The sequence below is a fragment of the Elgaria multicarinata genome, chromosome 3, assembly GCF_023053635.1.
Source record: "Elgaria multicarinata webbii isolate HBS135686 ecotype San Diego chromosome 3, rElgMul1.1.pri, whole genome shotgun sequence".
NCBI lineage: Eukaryota > Metazoa > Chordata > Lepidosauria > Squamata > Anguidae > Elgaria > Elgaria multicarinata.
In genome coordinates this window covers 10796737-10815028 of record NC_086173.1, presented here as the reverse complement: position 1 = coordinate 10815028, position 18292 = coordinate 10796737, and positions in this window count along the sequence as shown.

Sequence of the window (18292 nt, the reverse complement as noted above, 5' to 3'; positions counted from 1 at the left end):
CGAGATTAGGAGTCTTGTTAGCAGGGGACCAATTCAGATTGCTTCGTAACTGCATCTTTATTATGATTTTTCTTCTGTGCCTAATAAGCAGCTTCTGTATTGGCTTCAGCTAAATGACAGTAGACAGATTACATGTGCCATGAAATGTAAGGCTTCGCTTTCCTAAACCCTGGGAAAGGCAAGTGATGGATGTGAGAATTTATTTATTTATTTATTACATTTCTATACTGCCCAATAGCTGGAGCTCTCTGGGTGGTTCACAAAAATTAAAACCATTGAAAGTATAAAACAACAGTATAAAACCATAATATAAAATACAATATAAAAGCTCAACCAGATAAAAACAGCAGCGATGCAAAATTACAAATTTAAAACACCATGTTAAAATGTACTTATAGATTGTTAAAATGTTGGGAGAATAAAAAGGTCCTAAGAATGGCACAGGCACATCCCGTTGTCGGTGAGAATCACCCTTCCCCACTTTCTGCTGATGGGAGTGCGTTTAGCAGAACCTTCTCAAGGGATGGTATCACTAGCAGAAGTAAGCAACACCGGAACGAACCCATAGTGAGTGGCCCAAAGATAACCAGTGACCCTGTTCAGACGACATGCTAAGTCATGGTGGTTAAGCATTTTGAGCTAAATATTATGGCTTAGCATGTTATATGAACTATTCCTAACCATGGTGGCTATATAACCATGGTTTAAACACACTCACTAGTCATTTGCTGCAAAAAACTTAGCAGTTTAATCATGGCTTAGCATGTTGTCTGAACAGGCTCAGTGAGTTTCACGGGCTGAGGGAGGGTTTGAATTTGGGTCTCACTACTCCCTAGTTTGATGTTCTAGCCCAACCTTCTCCAACTTGGTGCTCTCCTGGATGGTTTAGACTACAACTTACATCAGCCCCAGCCAGCACTGACAATGGGAGTTGTGGTCCAAACCATTTAGATTGCACCTGGTCTGGGGAGGCTGCTCTAACCACTTCTCTTCCCTATATAACCTTTCCTTATAGTGTAGGTGAAACATATTCAACTCAAGCCCTTTACTGCACAGTCAGACTGAGTCTGACACATGTGCATGGGAGGGGGGCACCACAGTGACAGTCCCCACCCTCCCCTAACCTACACATGTTGATTTCGATGCCTGAAGTGGGCCCTAAGGAGGACTTCTGCAAATGACTGGGTATCCAGCATTGACTTCAAGGGCCTTTGGAGGAATATGTCTAACCCCAGATGCAATCTAGGCCATTGCTGAGGACATGGGGATTATCCCTGGGGTGCTTGTCCCAGCTACTGTATGTCAAAGCCCTGAAAAGAGCCCCTCTACCTGCACTCTCCAAGGAGGTGCAAAGGCATTTCAGCAGTACCCTGCATTCTAGGAGACATGATTGAGAGCTTTCTCCATCACATCAGACCCCAGGGGACATGGCTCAGTGTGATAGAGCAGCTGCTTTGCATGCAGAATGGCCCAGGTTCGAACCCCAGCTTCTCCAGGTAGTGCTAGGAAAGAATCCTGCCTGAAACCCTGGAGAGCCACTCCCAGTCACTGCTGACTATCAGAACATAAGAGCCCTGCTGGATCAGACCAAGGGTCCATCTAGTCCAGCATTCTGTTCACACACGGCCAACCAGATGCCCACAGGAAAGCCACAAGCTGGACATGAGTTCAAAGCACCCTCCCTGGTCAGCCAAGGCTAGAATCAGTATAAGGCAGATTCCTATGTTTCTCTTGGCCACTTCAGACAGAGGCCCTTAAACTATGGTCCACAGGCTCCATTCAGGTAGACCATGGAACTGTTGAGAATATCTGTACATGACCCTGCATTTGAATTCTTTATTTATTTTGGAATGATGGAGATAGAAACCATTTTGAACAGGGCCAGGTTATTGAACGAGCTAACAAGTGCAGTGACCACATGTCCTGTACTTCTCTATTTGAAGGCATCATCTATTTCAGCCCTCCCCAAGCTGGTGCCCTCCACATATTTTGGACTTCAACTCCCATCAGCACCATCCAGAATGACCAATGGTCAGGAATGCTGGGAGTTGTTGACTAAAACATCTGAACTGGGATTGTTTAGCTTGGAAAAAAGGAGGCTAAGGGGAGACATGAGAGAGGTGTACAAAATTATGCATGGTATGGAGAATGTGGACAAGGAGACATTTTTCTCCTTCTCCCATCATACTAGGACCTGGGGTCATCCCATGAAGCGGATTGGTGGGAGATCCAGGACAAATAAAAGGAAGGACTTCTTCACACAGTGCATAGTTCAATTATGGAACTCACTACCACAAGATGTAGTGATGGCCACCAATTTGGATGGCTTTAAAAGGGGGTTGGATAAATTCCTGAAGGCAAAGGTTATCAATTCGCCCAAACTGCCTCGGATCCAGTTCAAAAGGGTCCAAACCACCCCGATCCACTTCGGATTCGGGGTTTGGATCTGAGGCGGTGCACAGCCCTACTTTGCGCTGCCTTGTCCTTTGCTATTGGTTTTATTCTGTGGCTGTTTTGCTTTAGAGCTAATATGATGTTTTATTATTATGTTCTTATATTTAATGGTTCTAACCTCTATTTTGAAAACTACCCAGAGAGCTTTGGCTATTGGGCATTATAGAAATGCAGTCAGTCTTACTACGTTCAGTAGGGCTTACTTCCAAGCAAGTGTGTTGAGGATCACAGTCTATTGATCATAAGGATTGAGGATACGTCTACATTACATAATCTACATGGTTTGAAATCAGTTTGACAGACATGCTTCCCCAGACCAATTTGGGATTCTAGTTTCAGAAGGATGCTGTTCTGCCCCAGCTGGCCTTTGTGTTATATGTTATATTGTCCCTTAGAGCTTTTCTGCATTTATTGTGTCCTCATCATCCCTTACCAGGGATGTTTATAGTTTCTTTAGATGATATTGTGACCCTCTAGTTTTGCTTCTGTGGTTTAAGAGCAGGAGAAATGGAGTATTCTGAAGGAGAAAGAAAATGTGTTTTCCTACTTGGGGGTGGAGTGATTAATTTTTTCAGCAGTTATATATTGATGTGAGCCAGCCCCCTTGTAATCCACAGTATTGGGGGGGGGGCGGTTTGTAGTCTAGAATGGGCAATTAAGACACATTAATTTTACACAAGACCTGCTTCTGGTCATCATAAAAACTGCTAGAACTGGTTCCTTGATATGGATAAAGGTAGCTACCTGGATTTTTGGACACTCTTTGATCCAACTGGGCAACTCTTTGTGCAGGTTTACAAAGAATACCCTGCTGGATTTACATATGAGTGTCCCATAGCAGGTAACGACCAGCACAGTGTAATGCATACCCTCACCCCCAATGAAACTGAAGGGGGGGGGGCAGGTAAGGAAAAGGGTTCTGTTGCAGCTGCATACTGTGCATTTTTGTCAGATGCTAGCAACCATAAAACACTAGTAAAACAACAGCCAAAATCCCCCTGGCTAGTGGGAAAATATATGTAATACCGCAAAGTACATGATGATCTGGTTTAGAGTAGCAATTTGTCTGCCTCCTAACACACTGATATACAAGTGGAGTGTGATTTTTCCTTGTACAAGTCCACAAATTGTTTCCAGGAGAACGCTCATGTCCACAACTCATGATAAGTGTACTTCCGAAACAGCTGGATGGACTGGTTTCCCAAAAGAGTCCAAAGTCAACGTGATCCATGAGGGCAAGGGGTTTGCGATGCACATTGAACCAATCGTTTTGGGAACTCCATGATTGATACCACCAATATTCCAAATATTTATGTTTGGTTTATTTTTCTGATTCTACGTGATCAGTTTCACATATGTGTTTGTTTAGATGAAACAGGCAGGCATTGCAGGACACTGTGGAGATCATGGTTCTTCTTTGCCATGTTTCACGTTAGGATTGGAATGGGAGATGCTTAACAGGTATAGGATGTTTTTAGGCAGAAAAAAAGTCCTACAATTATAGGACTTCGTAGGACTTTGTAGGGATTGCACCCTTAAAGACCTTTCTTTTTAAGGGAAGGAAGAGCTACTAGATCTGGGAGGGTGAACGTGTGGCCTTCCAGATGCTGTTGGACATAATCCCTCACCATTGTCTAATGCTGTCTAGGGATTATGGGAATTGCAGTTCACCAGCAGCTGGAAATCTACCTGTTCCTCACCCCTAAGCTAGACCTTGCCTGTCCCAAGCAGCCCTGTGAATTAGTTCAGCTGTCTGGCCACTAGAGGGCAGTGTGCACCTTCTGAAATCAGTGACACTCAAATTTCTCCAGGAATAACTATTCTTGTCCTGTAGGGCAAAGCTCCTTGTCTCTATGAATTGCATGTTTCCCAGGGAAATGAATGAGTTTAGTAAACGCTCAATTTAATCCACCGCCACCATCTGCCTAGGTCCATCTGGATGGACCTAAACAAAGCTGTGCATATATTAAAAACATATCGGGGGTTGTGAATTACGGCAACCCAGATCATGTGCTCAGAAGTGTGCAACCTCCATACATCATGCACATTTGCATACATTTTTTTCCAGTTTTGGGCTGGGAGAGGAAGCAAAAAATCTACATGAAACGCTCAGGTCTCTCCCTGCCCCTTCTCCCCAGTATTACTGGAAATCTTACCCAGTCCCTGTGCTCCACTGTCTGAGATTTCACTAGACACGGCTCCCATATTTTCAAGCCTATACTTGCTGTCATCATAAGAGCTAGAAACTTGCTTTTAAAGCTTTTCAGTCTGTTGAATTCTACACCCAATATAAAGTTCTACACATGTTTAGAATTGAAGAGGATCTGCACAAGTGAAGCAGAGCCGAGATACATTCCTGAGAACTATCAGAGCTAGTACTACCCTCTGGCAGCAGTAATCTTGTAAGAGCTTGTTCTTGGTCTCCTTGCTATACCTCTATGGCACAAACCTTCTTTGAAATGTGTGTCCTCCTCCAAGATGGTGAGCACCAAATGACCACCTCTTCCTTTTTGGGTTACCCCACTTCCCATGATACTTTTTAAATACTTTCCGTGCTGGTAACCATTCCCCCTTTCCAGAGCAAGAGAGCACAAACTCAGCTCCGCTGCATGGTTGGAGTGTGCCATCTGCTTCTGCCTTCATGGCCACTACAAGGCTAGCCAGGATCCATGGATAATTAAGCACCCTCAGAGGCAGCCATCCCCCAACCCAATGCCCTTCAAATGTTTTGGATTTCAACTCCCATCATCCCCAACCAGCATGGCCAATGGTTAAGACTACTGGGAGTTGCTGTCCCAAATGTCTGGAAGGCACCAGATTGGGAAAAGCTGCTCTAAGGCAGGGGCTTGAACCTCTTTCAGCCCAAGAGATGAATTCAGTTTCGGAGATGTTCTCGAGAGCCGCTTCTAGTGGTGGGTGTGGCAGAATGCAAAACTGGGTGAGGCCAAAAATACTCCAAACACCAGCATATCTCAGCTTCATGCTCTTATTGCCAGCAACTGAGCCTTAGGAGAGGCATTTTAACTTTTTAGAATGTGTGTGTGCAGGGGGGGACTGCACAAAAGTTGGAAATCCATCAAAGGATCCATGGTTAGGGGAAACCGGGAGAGCCAAATTGGGACCCGAGATAGGTTAGTTTTGTCCCTCTTGCATGAGGTTGTGTGCCCCTGTTCTAAGGGGTTAGAAGCATTTTTCAGGTTTTGTTCTGCAGAAGTCCCAAAGGAAGCGCAGAGTCGGACAATAACTTTACAAAGTCACTCCATCCGCCATGCGTGCAGCCCTCTTTGTCTCCCGCAGCTAGGCGTCATTTCCCCAATAGCGGTGCTGCTTCCAGAAATAAGGAAAAAGATCTTTATGCCGGGACATGAAACAAAGGCCACGGGACTCCAGTGGCTTCCTCAGAAAGAAGCTGACCTCAAAATGGCCTCCCAAACATCCGCTGCAGGAGCAGGAGCAGCCTTCGAAAGAGGTAGCTCTGCATGCAAGGGTTGTAACAAGTTTAGCTACTCCTGTTTCCCATTTGCTAATTCAAGTGCAGCAGCCAGGTGAAAAAGAGAACTGGGCTCCCACACTTGTCATAGACATGCAGAAGAGGGAAATTCAGCAGGTTCCCTCTTCTACTCCAGGGGCAGGCAGAAGAAAGTCAATCTCCAAATGTTTTGGATTTCAACTCCAAGCATTCCTGACCGTTGGCCATGCTGGCTGTGGCTTATGGGCATTGAAGTCCCAAACTTCTGGAGATCTCCCTTCTACTCAGTCCTGTTCTGTACAACTATGAAAAGTGCAGGGATCTGGGCCTCTTTTTGCACCTGGCCACCTTAAATTCAAGTCTCTTTGGAGTTGCTCTCCTATCAGGTGGGGTATCAATCTCCTAAATCCTAAACTCAGGACCGAGAGCCTTTTACGAAGTATGAGATAGATGTGAACTTCAGAGAGAAGGATCAGGCAGGCCAGAATAGAACAAAGAAGGAACAATGCAGATGAGGGAAGCTTCAGGATTATGTTGGCTCCCAGAGAAGGTAAGAGACCAGCAGTCCAAGTCACCACACCAGAGAAGAAGTCTATTGTCTCCTAGCATGTAGGCATTACAAGTCCCCTCCTGTAGACCTTCATCCAGGGGCCCTCCATATATTGTTGGACTACAACTCCCACAACCCCTGACCATCGGCCTTGCTGGCTGGGGATGATGGGAGTTGGAGTGCAACAACATCTGGCAGCCCACAGGTTACCCAACCCTACCTTAATCCATCTTCTCTGCTAGTCTCTGAGTGCCAGGAGCGCAGAGGGGAAGGGACAGGATGGGTTTGCCATCTATCCAGAAAAGAACAAAAACAGCCCGTTCTGCCCCATTGCCTATAAGAGAGGGGTGGGCAACACACAGGCTGCATGCAGCCCCTGCTGCTCCCCCTCCAGTTTGACCCCTGTTGCCCCCAGTCATCCACAAAAAGCTAAGGGGGAAAACATTGGTGGTTTGCTGCCGAAAGCCTACAGAGGCGTACTAAGGTCAAATTACCTTGGGCCTTTCCACACGTCGTACCGAGACCGCTTCTAAGCGACCCCAGTGCGACCCCAAACCGATTGTCTAGCTTACCTTTGGAAGAGACAAAGAAGAGGCATCCTTGCCGCCGCCGCCGCCACCCACCGACCTGCTCGCCGGCTGGCGAGGAGAGCTCAGCAGCAGAAGGCGGGCCGGCTGGCGAGGAGAGCTCAGCAGCAGAAGGCAGGCCGGCTGGCGAGGAGAGCTCAGCAGCAGAAGGCGGGCCGGCTGGCGAGGAGAGCTCAGCAGCAGAAGGCGGGCCGGCTGGCGAGGAGAGCTCAGCAGCAGAAGGCGGGCCGGCTGGCGAGGAGAGCTCAGCAGCAGAAGGCGGGCCGGCTGGCGAGGAGAGCTCAGCAGCAGAAGGCGGGCCGGCTGGCGAGGAGAGCTCAGCAGCAGAAGGCGGGCCGGCTGGCGAGGAGAGCTCAGCAGCAGAAGGCGGGCCGGCTGGCGAGGAGGTCGGTGGGTGGCGGCGGCGGCAAGGACGCCTCTTCTTCGTCTCTTCCAAAGGTAAGCTAGACGATCGGTTTGGGGTCGCTTAGAAGCGGTCTCGGTATGACGTGTGGAAAGGCCTGTTTTCACCCTCTAAAGGATATTAGCGCAGAAAGGGGGGCAGAGGAGGGGCAAACCTCTGGACCCAATCTGAGGGGCATGAGGGTGCAAGGAGTAGGAGAAGGAGGGGATATCCCATCAGACAACACTGGATGTCACCCTGTTTTGTTGCCTTGTGGGCCCAGCTTACATGGGGTTCTAAGATGGTCTCCTCCTACCTCATTCGTGGCACTATACTGAATATCATCAAGTTATTCACTTGATGAATCCTTCAAGTCGGATTCTGCAACTGCATGGGGAGAATGGTGCTAGCTTGCATGCTTAAGCCCCACTCTGGTTCTTCTTATTTCTCCCCAGCGGCTTTTGTGGGGGTGGGCAGGTCCAGCAACAAGGGTAGGTCTGGTTGGGTATCTGCTGAGACCTCACTTACAAGAGCCCCCTGGAGTCGGTCCTCCTCTTTGCCAGTGAAACCAGCTTGTTCACCCGCGTCTCACCCTGGCCTGGCCCAGACACCAGTGGTGTTGAGAAGGAGGAGCAGGAGATGCCGTGGCCTACCTGCTTACTGGTTCCCTGCCTGTCAAGCAAGCATTTGTGAGCAATGAGAGGGAGGAGGAAGAGGTGGTGGTGAGAAGGTAGACGCGGTGAGGGAGGGAGCCCTTGAGGGCGCCTTGCCCTAGGCCCCTCAGAAACCTGGAGATGGCAGTGCTGGGGGAGATAGTTCCCCTATACTGAAAAAGACAGGAGACACCCCTGAGGGCTTGGCACACATTCCCAGTTAGCCAGTGTGGTGTAGTGGCTAAAGTGTTGGACTGGTAGTCGGGAGATCCAGGTTCTAGTCCCCACTCGGCCATGGAAACCCCCTGGGTGACTTTGTGCCAGTCACAGACTCTCAGCCCAACCAACCTCACAAGGTTGTTGTCGTGAGGATAAAAATGGAGAGGAGGAGGATTATGTACGCCGCCTTGGGTTCCTTGGCGGAAGAAAGGCGGGGTATAACTGTAATAAATAAATATGAAGTCCATTTCACGCAAGCCTCCCCTGTGTTGTTTGCAGCCCTTCTTTAACCACATGAAGAGCCCTTCCCCACCAAGCCTGTGAGGTAAACATGAGGAGGGCTTGGCTGATAAGGGCAAAAATGAGAAAAACAAAACAATGAAATGAATACAAAATAAAAAAAGAGATAATGATGCAGAGCGGCTCCAGAAATTGACCTCAAATACACAGCTTCTGGTATCTGGCCATGTATGCATCTGTCAGGCCCGCAGTATCCCCCATCTTGCCTTTCCATATGCAGGTTTCGAGGCGACCCCAAAGGGTCCCGGTTCCTTATCTGCAGAAGCAAAGCCTTCTCCACCCTCTGTGATTAGAGAGACATCCAACTGTCTTCCAACTGCTGTGATAAAGGACGTTGCCATGAAACTTCGTGAGGGTGGAGGTGTGTGTGTGCGCATTTGGAGGGAGGATTCAGAGAGTTTGGCTTGGTGCAAATAAACCCCTCCCTTACATTTGTAACGGCAGCAGAGATACAGCGACTGGGAATCAGTCAGGCTGGATGCAGGGTTCCTATCTGAGGGCGAGTTTACTCACACTGCCGGATCATCCCTTGAGGGCCGTGTGACATCTTTATTCATCCGAAAACCTCATTGGATTCATGAATTACTCGATCAATTAAATCTGCCTATAATAGAGACAATAGATGTTAGGAACATAGGAAACCACCTTCTACTGAGTCAGACCATTGGCCCAACTAGCCCAGTATAGTCGACACTGGCTGGCAGCAGCGGTTCTCCACAGTTTCAGGCGGAATTCTTTTGTGAAATGCCCTCTTCATCACAACAATTAAAGCTGCAGGAGGCCTGGTCTCTTTTGTATCTGGTGAAGAGGGCAGGACTCCTGCAGCTTTAACTGTTGTCATGAAGAGGCGTCATCATCAACAACAACAACTTTATTACAGTCACCGACCAGACTTTACACACACAAGAGAGTAGGGCAAAATGACATACAGTTTTTTTTGTTTTGTTTTTAATGAAGAGGCAATTTCACCAGGTGCTGCATGCATACCAATGGCACCTGCTGAAATTCCCTTTCCTATGCAACTGTTAAAGATACAGGAGTCCTGTCCTCCTTTCCATATGGTCACCCTAGCTGTGGCTCAGTTGTTGCTATTATTGTTGTTTTACAATGGTGGGTGCATGAGTGTGTTGTAGCAGGAACCATCTTGGAAGAGGCATCTTCCCTCCTGCAGCTAGGTGTCCTCTTTTCTAGGGGACAGTCCTCTCTAAAGGGCTGTTAGAGAGCAATCCTTGATTCAGTGGCGTCCTCTGGGTTTTTTAAAAAAATCTTTTTATTTGCAACTCAAAAGCAACAATGAAAGCAAAAAGTGTGTGAGAGGGGGTGGGGTGGGGAACCCAGAGGCTCAACAATCTCCCTTCCTGAGCAAGCCAGGGTAGTCTTGATGTTGGTATCCCCCCTGGTTGTTTTCCTAGGGGATTTCAACATCCATGCTGAGGCTGCCCTGTCGGGAGCATGGATAAGCTGTCATGGTGCAGAATTTGAGGTTTCTAACATGCAAATTGACGGAGCTATCCCAAGGGGTGTGAATGGGGTGTCCGATTTTCAAAAATTCCCCCAAAATCAGGGGATGATGGGATTGCCTTGAAACTTGGCATGCGTGTGGACACGTGGATAAGCTTTCATGGAGCCGAGTTTGAGGTTTCTAACGTGCAAATTGACGGAGCTATCCCAAGGGGTGTGAATGGGGTGTTCGATTTTCAAAAATTCCCCAAAAATCAGGGGATGATGGGATTGCCTTGAAACTTGGCGTGCGTGTGTATACCCCCATGAGGTGTCATGGTGCCAAACGTGAGGTTTCTAACTTGAACAGAAAAAAAGTTGTATAATTTTTTAGCTTTCAATGCAAGCCTATGGGGGGGAAAACGGAGCTCCGATCCGGATCCGGAGCTCCGAGCGGAGCGGAGCGGAAGTGGGCGGAGCGTGGGTGGGGCGAAGCGGCCCGCTCCAAAAATCGCGGATCTGCAAGTGAAGCGGAGCGGGGGGTCCGTGCACACCCCTACTCTGGACATTGTTTTCTGCGTTGAACGTGATGATAGTGATCTAAGAGTGGAGGAATTTTGTTTAGTTCTGTTGTCATGGACAGATCACTGCCTGGTGGGGTTTAGACTTGCTGGTACTCAGAACCCCAGGAGGCTGATGGATCTGAATGGTTTCCTGGCAGCTCTTGCGGATTTTCCTGTTGCCTCAGCAGGTGATACTGTCAAAGCCCTGGTCAATCTCTGGAATGGAGAAATGACTAGGGCGGTGGATATGATTGCTCCTGAGCATCCTCTCTCATGAGGGGTGCTTCCAGTCTGGGCTTTTAGGCCTGGTTCACACATTACATTAACCCTTTAGGTTGTTGAATTCTGGGTTGTTGTGATGTGTGAATGCAGCCGCACTAACAAACTGTGGTTTGCCCAGAATGACAACGCATGGTTCGTGAACTCTGGGTTGTTGAAGCCATGGGTTGTTTCATTAGAGTACAGAGACAATGGGCAGGAGTGGTTAAAAAACAACAGCTGCTCTTTAGGCCAGTATTACGGTGCCACAAACACATTTGGAGCACAGGGAGGAAGCAGGTGAAGGAGGAGGAAAAGAAACAACTCAGGACTGAGAAAACAAACCACAGTTTGTTTGATCATCTACCAGACAAATCCTGGGTAGGGAAATAAACCATGGGTTAAATAAACCATGGGTTAACATTAGGTGCATATTAGTACTTCTTGTGCAAACAGACTACCTTATTCATGACACCATTCCAATCTGCTGCCTGAGGCAAGGAATTCACCCTGCCTCATGAGGGGGCTGGCGCTGTTTCACAGGCAACAGTAGGGGAGGGGCTGCAGCTTGGTGGGAGAACAGATGTTTCCTCAGTTCATTCTGCAGCATCCCCATTTTAAAGTATCTAGAGTTGTAGGATTGAGGGAGCCTTGTAAAGCAAGGGCAGACTGAAAGTAGATTGAGATCCATTGATAGATCTCCAGGTGATTTGCAGTAGATCCACAAGGGTTTCTGACTTCCAATGGTTTAACAACAGCAAAAACAAAAGGTTTGTTCCCAACCCCTTCCTAAATTAGGTTGTTGAAAACAAGGAAGTTTGGATGGAATAGGAGTAGATATCTATGTGAAAGGATGTCTGCGCAACCTCCAGTTCTGGCCCCCAAAATGCATTTCTGGGCTCCGCGGGTGCTCAGAGTCTCCCTTCTTCTGCAAGTCCATGTCTTGCCTTCTTGAGCCACTATTTTGCATGTGGCTCCAATGGGTGGACCTTGGGTTTCTGGAGAAAGGATCCCACAAGCCTGAAGTCTGCCTACGCCTGCACTGCAGAGCCTTCTGGAGAGCCACTGTCAGTCAGTGCAGCTGGTTCTGGGCTAGAAGGGCTCATCGTTTGACCCAGGGTGTTGCAGCTTTATAGGGTCAACAGCGGACATTCCCGGATGCAGTGGAGGCTGGTGGCTCTTATTTCAGCTGGGCAGTGAATCTGATCTGGGTTTTAGTCGGAACCAGTCAGAACTCTTAAAGGAGCTATCCAAGGTGCTGGACCCTTGGTCCTTTAGAATTCTGACTGGTTTTAACTGAAACTCAGAGTGGATTCAGCATCCCACTGACATCAGAGTCACCAGCCCCCACTGGTTAGATGCACAAACTGCCGCATTGTGCGTCTCACCTTGGTGTTGCCATCCCTGGCTTTGGAACACACACACCCCTACCTTCTTCCCCTCCCTCTTCATTTGGGGCCTCCCACTTTCCCTCGGGATCAAAGCCATCTCCGCTTCATTCTTGGGCTTGTGGCGGAGGCCTCCTTCTCTTCCCATTGCTTCATTCTGTTTCTTTTTCGGGCTTCTCCTGCAGATGTGCGCATGTGTGAGTGCACGTGTGTGTTTGTGTGTCCCCCTCCTCCAGGATCTGGAATGAGGGTCGGATGCTGCTGGAGATTAGGAAGCAGAGCTGGGATGAGCCCCAAGACCAGGCCGTGGGAAAGTGCACGGGGATTTGCAATGTTTGCAATTTACTAATCCGTTTCAGAGCATAACTAGAAACCAGATCCTCCAGGCCTTGTGGGCAATTTGGGTATCATCCCTGCGACGCAAAGAGAGCTGCAGACTGCAGACGGCTGTAAGCCACACACACACAAGCACCACTACTCAGAAGCACATGAGCCAAAGTACGAATATGCATGTACACACACACACGCACACTGCACTTTGACATGCTTTATTTTGGTATTTATTTATTTATTATTTATTGCATTTATATCCCCCCTTTTTTTCTCCGAGGAACCGAAGGTGGTGTACATAATCCTCCTCTTCTCCATTTTATCCTTGCAACAACCACCCTGTTAGGTAGATTGGGCCGAGAGCCTGTGACTGGCCCAAAGTCCCCCAGTGGGTTTCCATGGCCGAGTGGGGACTAGAACCCGGATCTCCTGACTCCCAGTCCAACACTTTAGCCACTACACCACACTGATTTATTATATTTATATCCTTCCTTTCCTCCAAGGAGCTCAAGGCAGCATACAAAGGTCTCTCCCCCCCGCCCCTCGCCACTATTTTATCCTTACAACAACCTTGCAATGTAGGTTAGATTAAGAGACTGTAACTGTCCCAAGGTGAATGTCATTGTGATGGAGTGGGGAGTTGTTTAATAGTTTTTTTAAAAATAATAATAATCCTGCCTTTCACCCTCCCAAGGCGGCTTACAAAGCAATTGGTAAAAATAACAGTAAGAGTACATAAGCAATGGCAAAAAAAGAAGAAGAAATGAATCAAAACAACAACATCCAGTCATTTGAACTTGGTTCTTCCCAGTTCTAGTCCAACAAGCTGAGCTAACTTTCCCCTGGCAGGTACCCTCCAGATGTGTTGGACTACAACTCCCCAGCTAGGGATGATGGGAGTTGTAGTCTAACCCATGTGGAAGGCTCTAAGTACTACATCACATTGGCTTTGCAGCTAAAGGGACAGAACAGCTTGTCATACTCAGGATCCAAAGTAACTAGGCCAGCAAAGACTTAAGAGATGCCGGCAGCCAGCAAAGGGTGACGCTACTGGGCTGGATCAGCAGTCAAGTCATCATCAACCATTTTTAGATTTTTCCCAGCCTCTTTTCATAGGGCTCAGGATGGATTGAATTGGCAGAGACGCTCTTCAAATTTTGCAGAGGTTCTGAATGTGGCCTTCCTCCTTCCCTCTGCAGAACTATCCAAAGCACCAGCTTGCTGAAAATGCTATCTCCCCAGGCTGGAAACAGAAAATAGTTTTTAAGAGAGCCGAAGGGCACTGGAATTGCCTTTGCTTCCTCTGGTGTACACACAAATACACACACTTTTGTTGCACTGTCGCTTGCAAATTTTAGAAGCAACACAGCAACCAGCTAAGCTTGTTGGGCCAGAGGTGAACACTGAATGAACATAAGCAGCCCCTCATTCAAACTTCCTCCAGTCCTTCAGAACAACCATGGGCAAAGACTGCTGCAGAGGAAGACTTCATGGTGGATCCTTCATCCAGCTTTGCAACTGAAATGACAAGACATGCATACCAGCAAACCAAATGGAGGCTTTTAGCCTTCTGTCTTCCCCTTTATTTATTTTTCCTTTCTTTTGCCCCGGCCCCTTTTTGCCCCTTGCTTCGTGAGGGCTGCCTACTTTCTAGAAAAGAAACGTGCCATGTTTAACTATGCATGTTTATCTGTTTGTTCATCACCTTGTTAATAAGGGGGGGGGGGTTGTTTAAATGGAACTGCTCCAGGGTTGGGTTTTTAGGACACCTGGTGAAAAAGAGGACAGGGCTCCTGCACCTTCAATACTTTGTTTAGAAGAAGAAGTTTCAGCAGGTGTCATTTGTCCTTCTTCACACAGCGCATAGTTGAACTATGGAATTCGCTACCACATGATGGAGTGATGGCCACCAATTTGGATGGCTTTAAAAAGAGGGTGGAGGAACTGGCTATCAATGGCTACTAGTCCTGATATCTATGTGCTATCTCCAGTAGCAGAGGCAGTAAGTGCATTCATGTCCTGCTTGTGGGTTCCTGGTCAGCAACAGGTTTGCCACTGCATGAGAAGAATGCTGGACTAGATGGACCCTTGGTCTGATCCAGTAGGGTTCTTCTTATCTTTTTATGTCCTGCTCTAGCATGCATGGAAGGAAAGGAAAGGAACCTCTTGTGCAAGCACTGAGTCATTACTGACTCTTGGAGGGACACCAGCTTTCACTGACGTTTTCTTGGCAGGCCTTATCGCGGGGTGGTTTGCCGTTGCCTTCCCCGGCCGTTATTACCTTTCCCCCAGATAACTGAGGATGGAAGGCTGAGTCGACCCGAGCTGGCTGCCTGAATCCAGCTTCTGCTGGGATCGAACTCAGGGCGTGGGGAGAGTTTCAGCTGCAGAAACTGCTGCTTTACCGCTCTGCGCCACACGAGGTTCAACATGTATGACCCCTACCTAAATTGTTGATACAAACTGTGGGACATTTCTTTTCACTTGAATATAGGGTGGCGAGGTGGCTCTTTTACAGAAGACTGTCTAATTTGGAGGCACCATCTATTTGAAGGACTGTCCAGGACAAGGACAAGATAAAAAATCACCAGAAGGAAAAGCTGGGCCTTGAAGTTACCCATCAAGAGTTAGCACCTGGACAACGCATACTGTTCGCAGTCTTCCCTGCTAGGGTGAGGATATACTGCATTTCTATTTGAATTATAATATTTCTAAATGGATGTCGATACATCTCAACTAGCACATGAACATTTTCTGCAAATCAGCATCCTCTTTGGGGTGGGTGAGTGGGGGTGATGCATGTCCTCTTTTTTTGCCAGTTCACAAGTGGTCACCCTTGCTGAAAAGATTCTGTTAGTGCAAAAGATTCTTCTTCATGGAAATAATTTCCCCCAAATTGCACTACCAGCCTGTCTATAATCCCTCTACACTCAGTCACAGCAAAAACGTTTGAGCCAGACTTCCTTCCTGCGGGAAAGGGCTTTTGTTTGGTTTGGCCCAGGCCCTATCCAAAAAAGGGAAATGCTCTTTTGTGTCAACAGTTCAGGCGAGATTCCTGCCTGATGGCCCAGGATCCCAACGCATGAGCCCTGGCTCAGCTAAATCCAATTCCTGTTCTGGATTCACTTTACACAAATGGAATAATCATAATCACAGTAAGACCACAAAGCAACTATGCAAAGCATGAATAAGGGCTGCTCCAATCCTCCCGGTGTCCTTTTGCCAAATCCCAAACCCAAGAATGGAAATGCACTTAAAGATCCTACATTCTCTGGAAACAAATCTACCAAATAACGATTATCCTCATTGCCAGCTCACATGTTTCCCCATAATCCCACATACGTTAGCTGCCACTTTATCATTGCACATTACACCACAGTTATTCACTCTGATCCTGCCTCTAAAATAAGATCTCAAGAGTTCAACAGCAAGAGCTCCCTTAAGCCAAGGGAAGGGTACACATCTCCCCAAATATAGGTCAGTTGCCCATGTGTCCTCTATTTGAAGGGCTGTCAGAGGACCATTTTCTAGTTGAAGTCATCCTCCGTTTGAAGGGATGCCCAGTCCTGGTCCAGTTAAAAGATAAAGAACCATCAGGGAGGAAAACTTAATGGGCCTCGAAGTTGCCTATTAACCAAATCTAGACAGCCAACTGACCAAGGCATAGAGTCACCTGGTTACAATCTTCCCCACTATGGTGAGATGTATTGTATTTCTATTTAAATAATAATAATAATCTCTACATTTGCATCTATACATATAAATTTGCAGATGCAAGTTTGTGTCCTTTCTTTGGTGATGCATGTTCTGGTTTTTGGCAATTCATCCATGCCCACCCTAGAGCTACGGTTGTTTGCTGCACCCTGTCAGATTTGTACTGAAACTAAAAGATGGCTTATTAGATCTGGACCAGAATGACTCTTCCTCTATTTTCCCATTTTTCTTTTTTTTTGTCTGGAACAATGACTTTTATGACATCTTAAGGATGAACAAATGTATCGTGGAATGAGCTTTGGTGAGCCAGAGCCCACTTCATCAGACACATGGAGCAGTTCCAAAGGAGTCAGTATGCAGCAGAGAGAGAAAAGATTTATTTTGTATTGTTTTACAATGACCTAAAAGGTGAAGCAATGCAAAAATAGCTGATAGGAATGTCACAGTCCTATGCAAAGTACATGTGAACACAGCAGGGGCAGGGGGTCCTGTGGCCCTCTAGATGTGTTTGGACTCCAACTTCCATCATCCCCAGCCAGCATGGACAATAGTCAGGGTGATGGAGGTTGTAGTCCATCACCATCTTGAGGTTCACCACCCCTAGAGCACAGCACCCAAGCAAATGAGTGCAAGATCTAATTGTCATGGGTGTGACGCCACAAGCGATGAAGAGGCAAAAAGCAAGGTCAGGGGTGGGCACACGTAAGTCTTGCAGGACCAACTTAGGATTCAAGGATTCTGAGCCCAGAATTTTGTTTTGAGACCAGAACAGAGGTCACAGTTCTTCCACTTGAAAATCTACTCCTGGAGGGTGTCTATACGACATGGCTTTGTAACCAGTTCCCTCAAAATGCCGCAGCATTGCTGCTGTGAAGCAGAACTGATAAATAGAGATGGCAGGAGGGAGCATGAAAACCTCAGTACTGGCAGCCATTCAGCTCATCAAGGCCACATTCCCATGCTTACCTGCATTCTCATGCTTACCTGGATGGAGAAAAAAGCACAATTGGGCTTGGATCTGCCCCCAGCAATGCCCACTGGGCTTAAACCAATCCAAAGCTGCCACTGTCAGATGGAGAAGCAACATGGTGACCTTGGAGCAAAAAATAAATTAATCACAGTAAAACAACACTGCAAAAAAGCGCAGTTTTGGGGAGGGGAGCCCAACATGGCTGTGAGTTGGTGGCTGCATCATATAAACAATACACCACCACTGCGCAGCCATGATGGGGTAAATAGGCCGTATAGACACACCGCCATAATTTGAGTGGGGTGTGTGTGTGTCGTTTTGTAGCTATTGTTAAACAATTGGAATCAGGAATTCTTTGCCAATCTACTACAAATCACAAATAGATCCAGATCTACCTTCTTCCAACTCATGGTGTAGATAAACACCTAAAGGGGCACAATTGCTATTTGCCCCCTGGAGGTGCTGTATGCACTAAACTGACAATCATTCCGTATGTATTTATTATGTTTATTTCCCATCTTTCCTCCAAGGAGCTCAAGGAATGGTTCACTTCCTGCCCCTCCCATGTTATGCTCACAACAACACTGGGAGGGAGGTTAGATTGAGAGATAAGGACCAACCCAAGGTCATGTAGTGAATTCCATGACTGTGTGGGGATTTGAACCTATGTCACCTCCATCCTAGCCAAACACTTCGGCCTCCAAATGTGTTGGGCTACAACTCCCATCATCCATGGATAATGACCCTGTTGGATGGGGGTTGTGGGAGTTGTAGTCACCAACATCGGGAGGGCACCATCTTGGGGGAGGTGGCACAATGCCATACTGGCTATCACTCTTCTAAAGCATATGAGAAGAAGGAGCAAAGAGGGGACTTTTCTGGGTCCACTGCTTTCAGAGACGATAAGCAATTGAGGTACAAGCTCACAGCCAAGTGCATTTGCAAAGCTGGCTCCTTTGATCTTGGCTCTCTCTCTCTCCCTTGCGCGCCTCTCCCCATCAATTGACAATCTCTT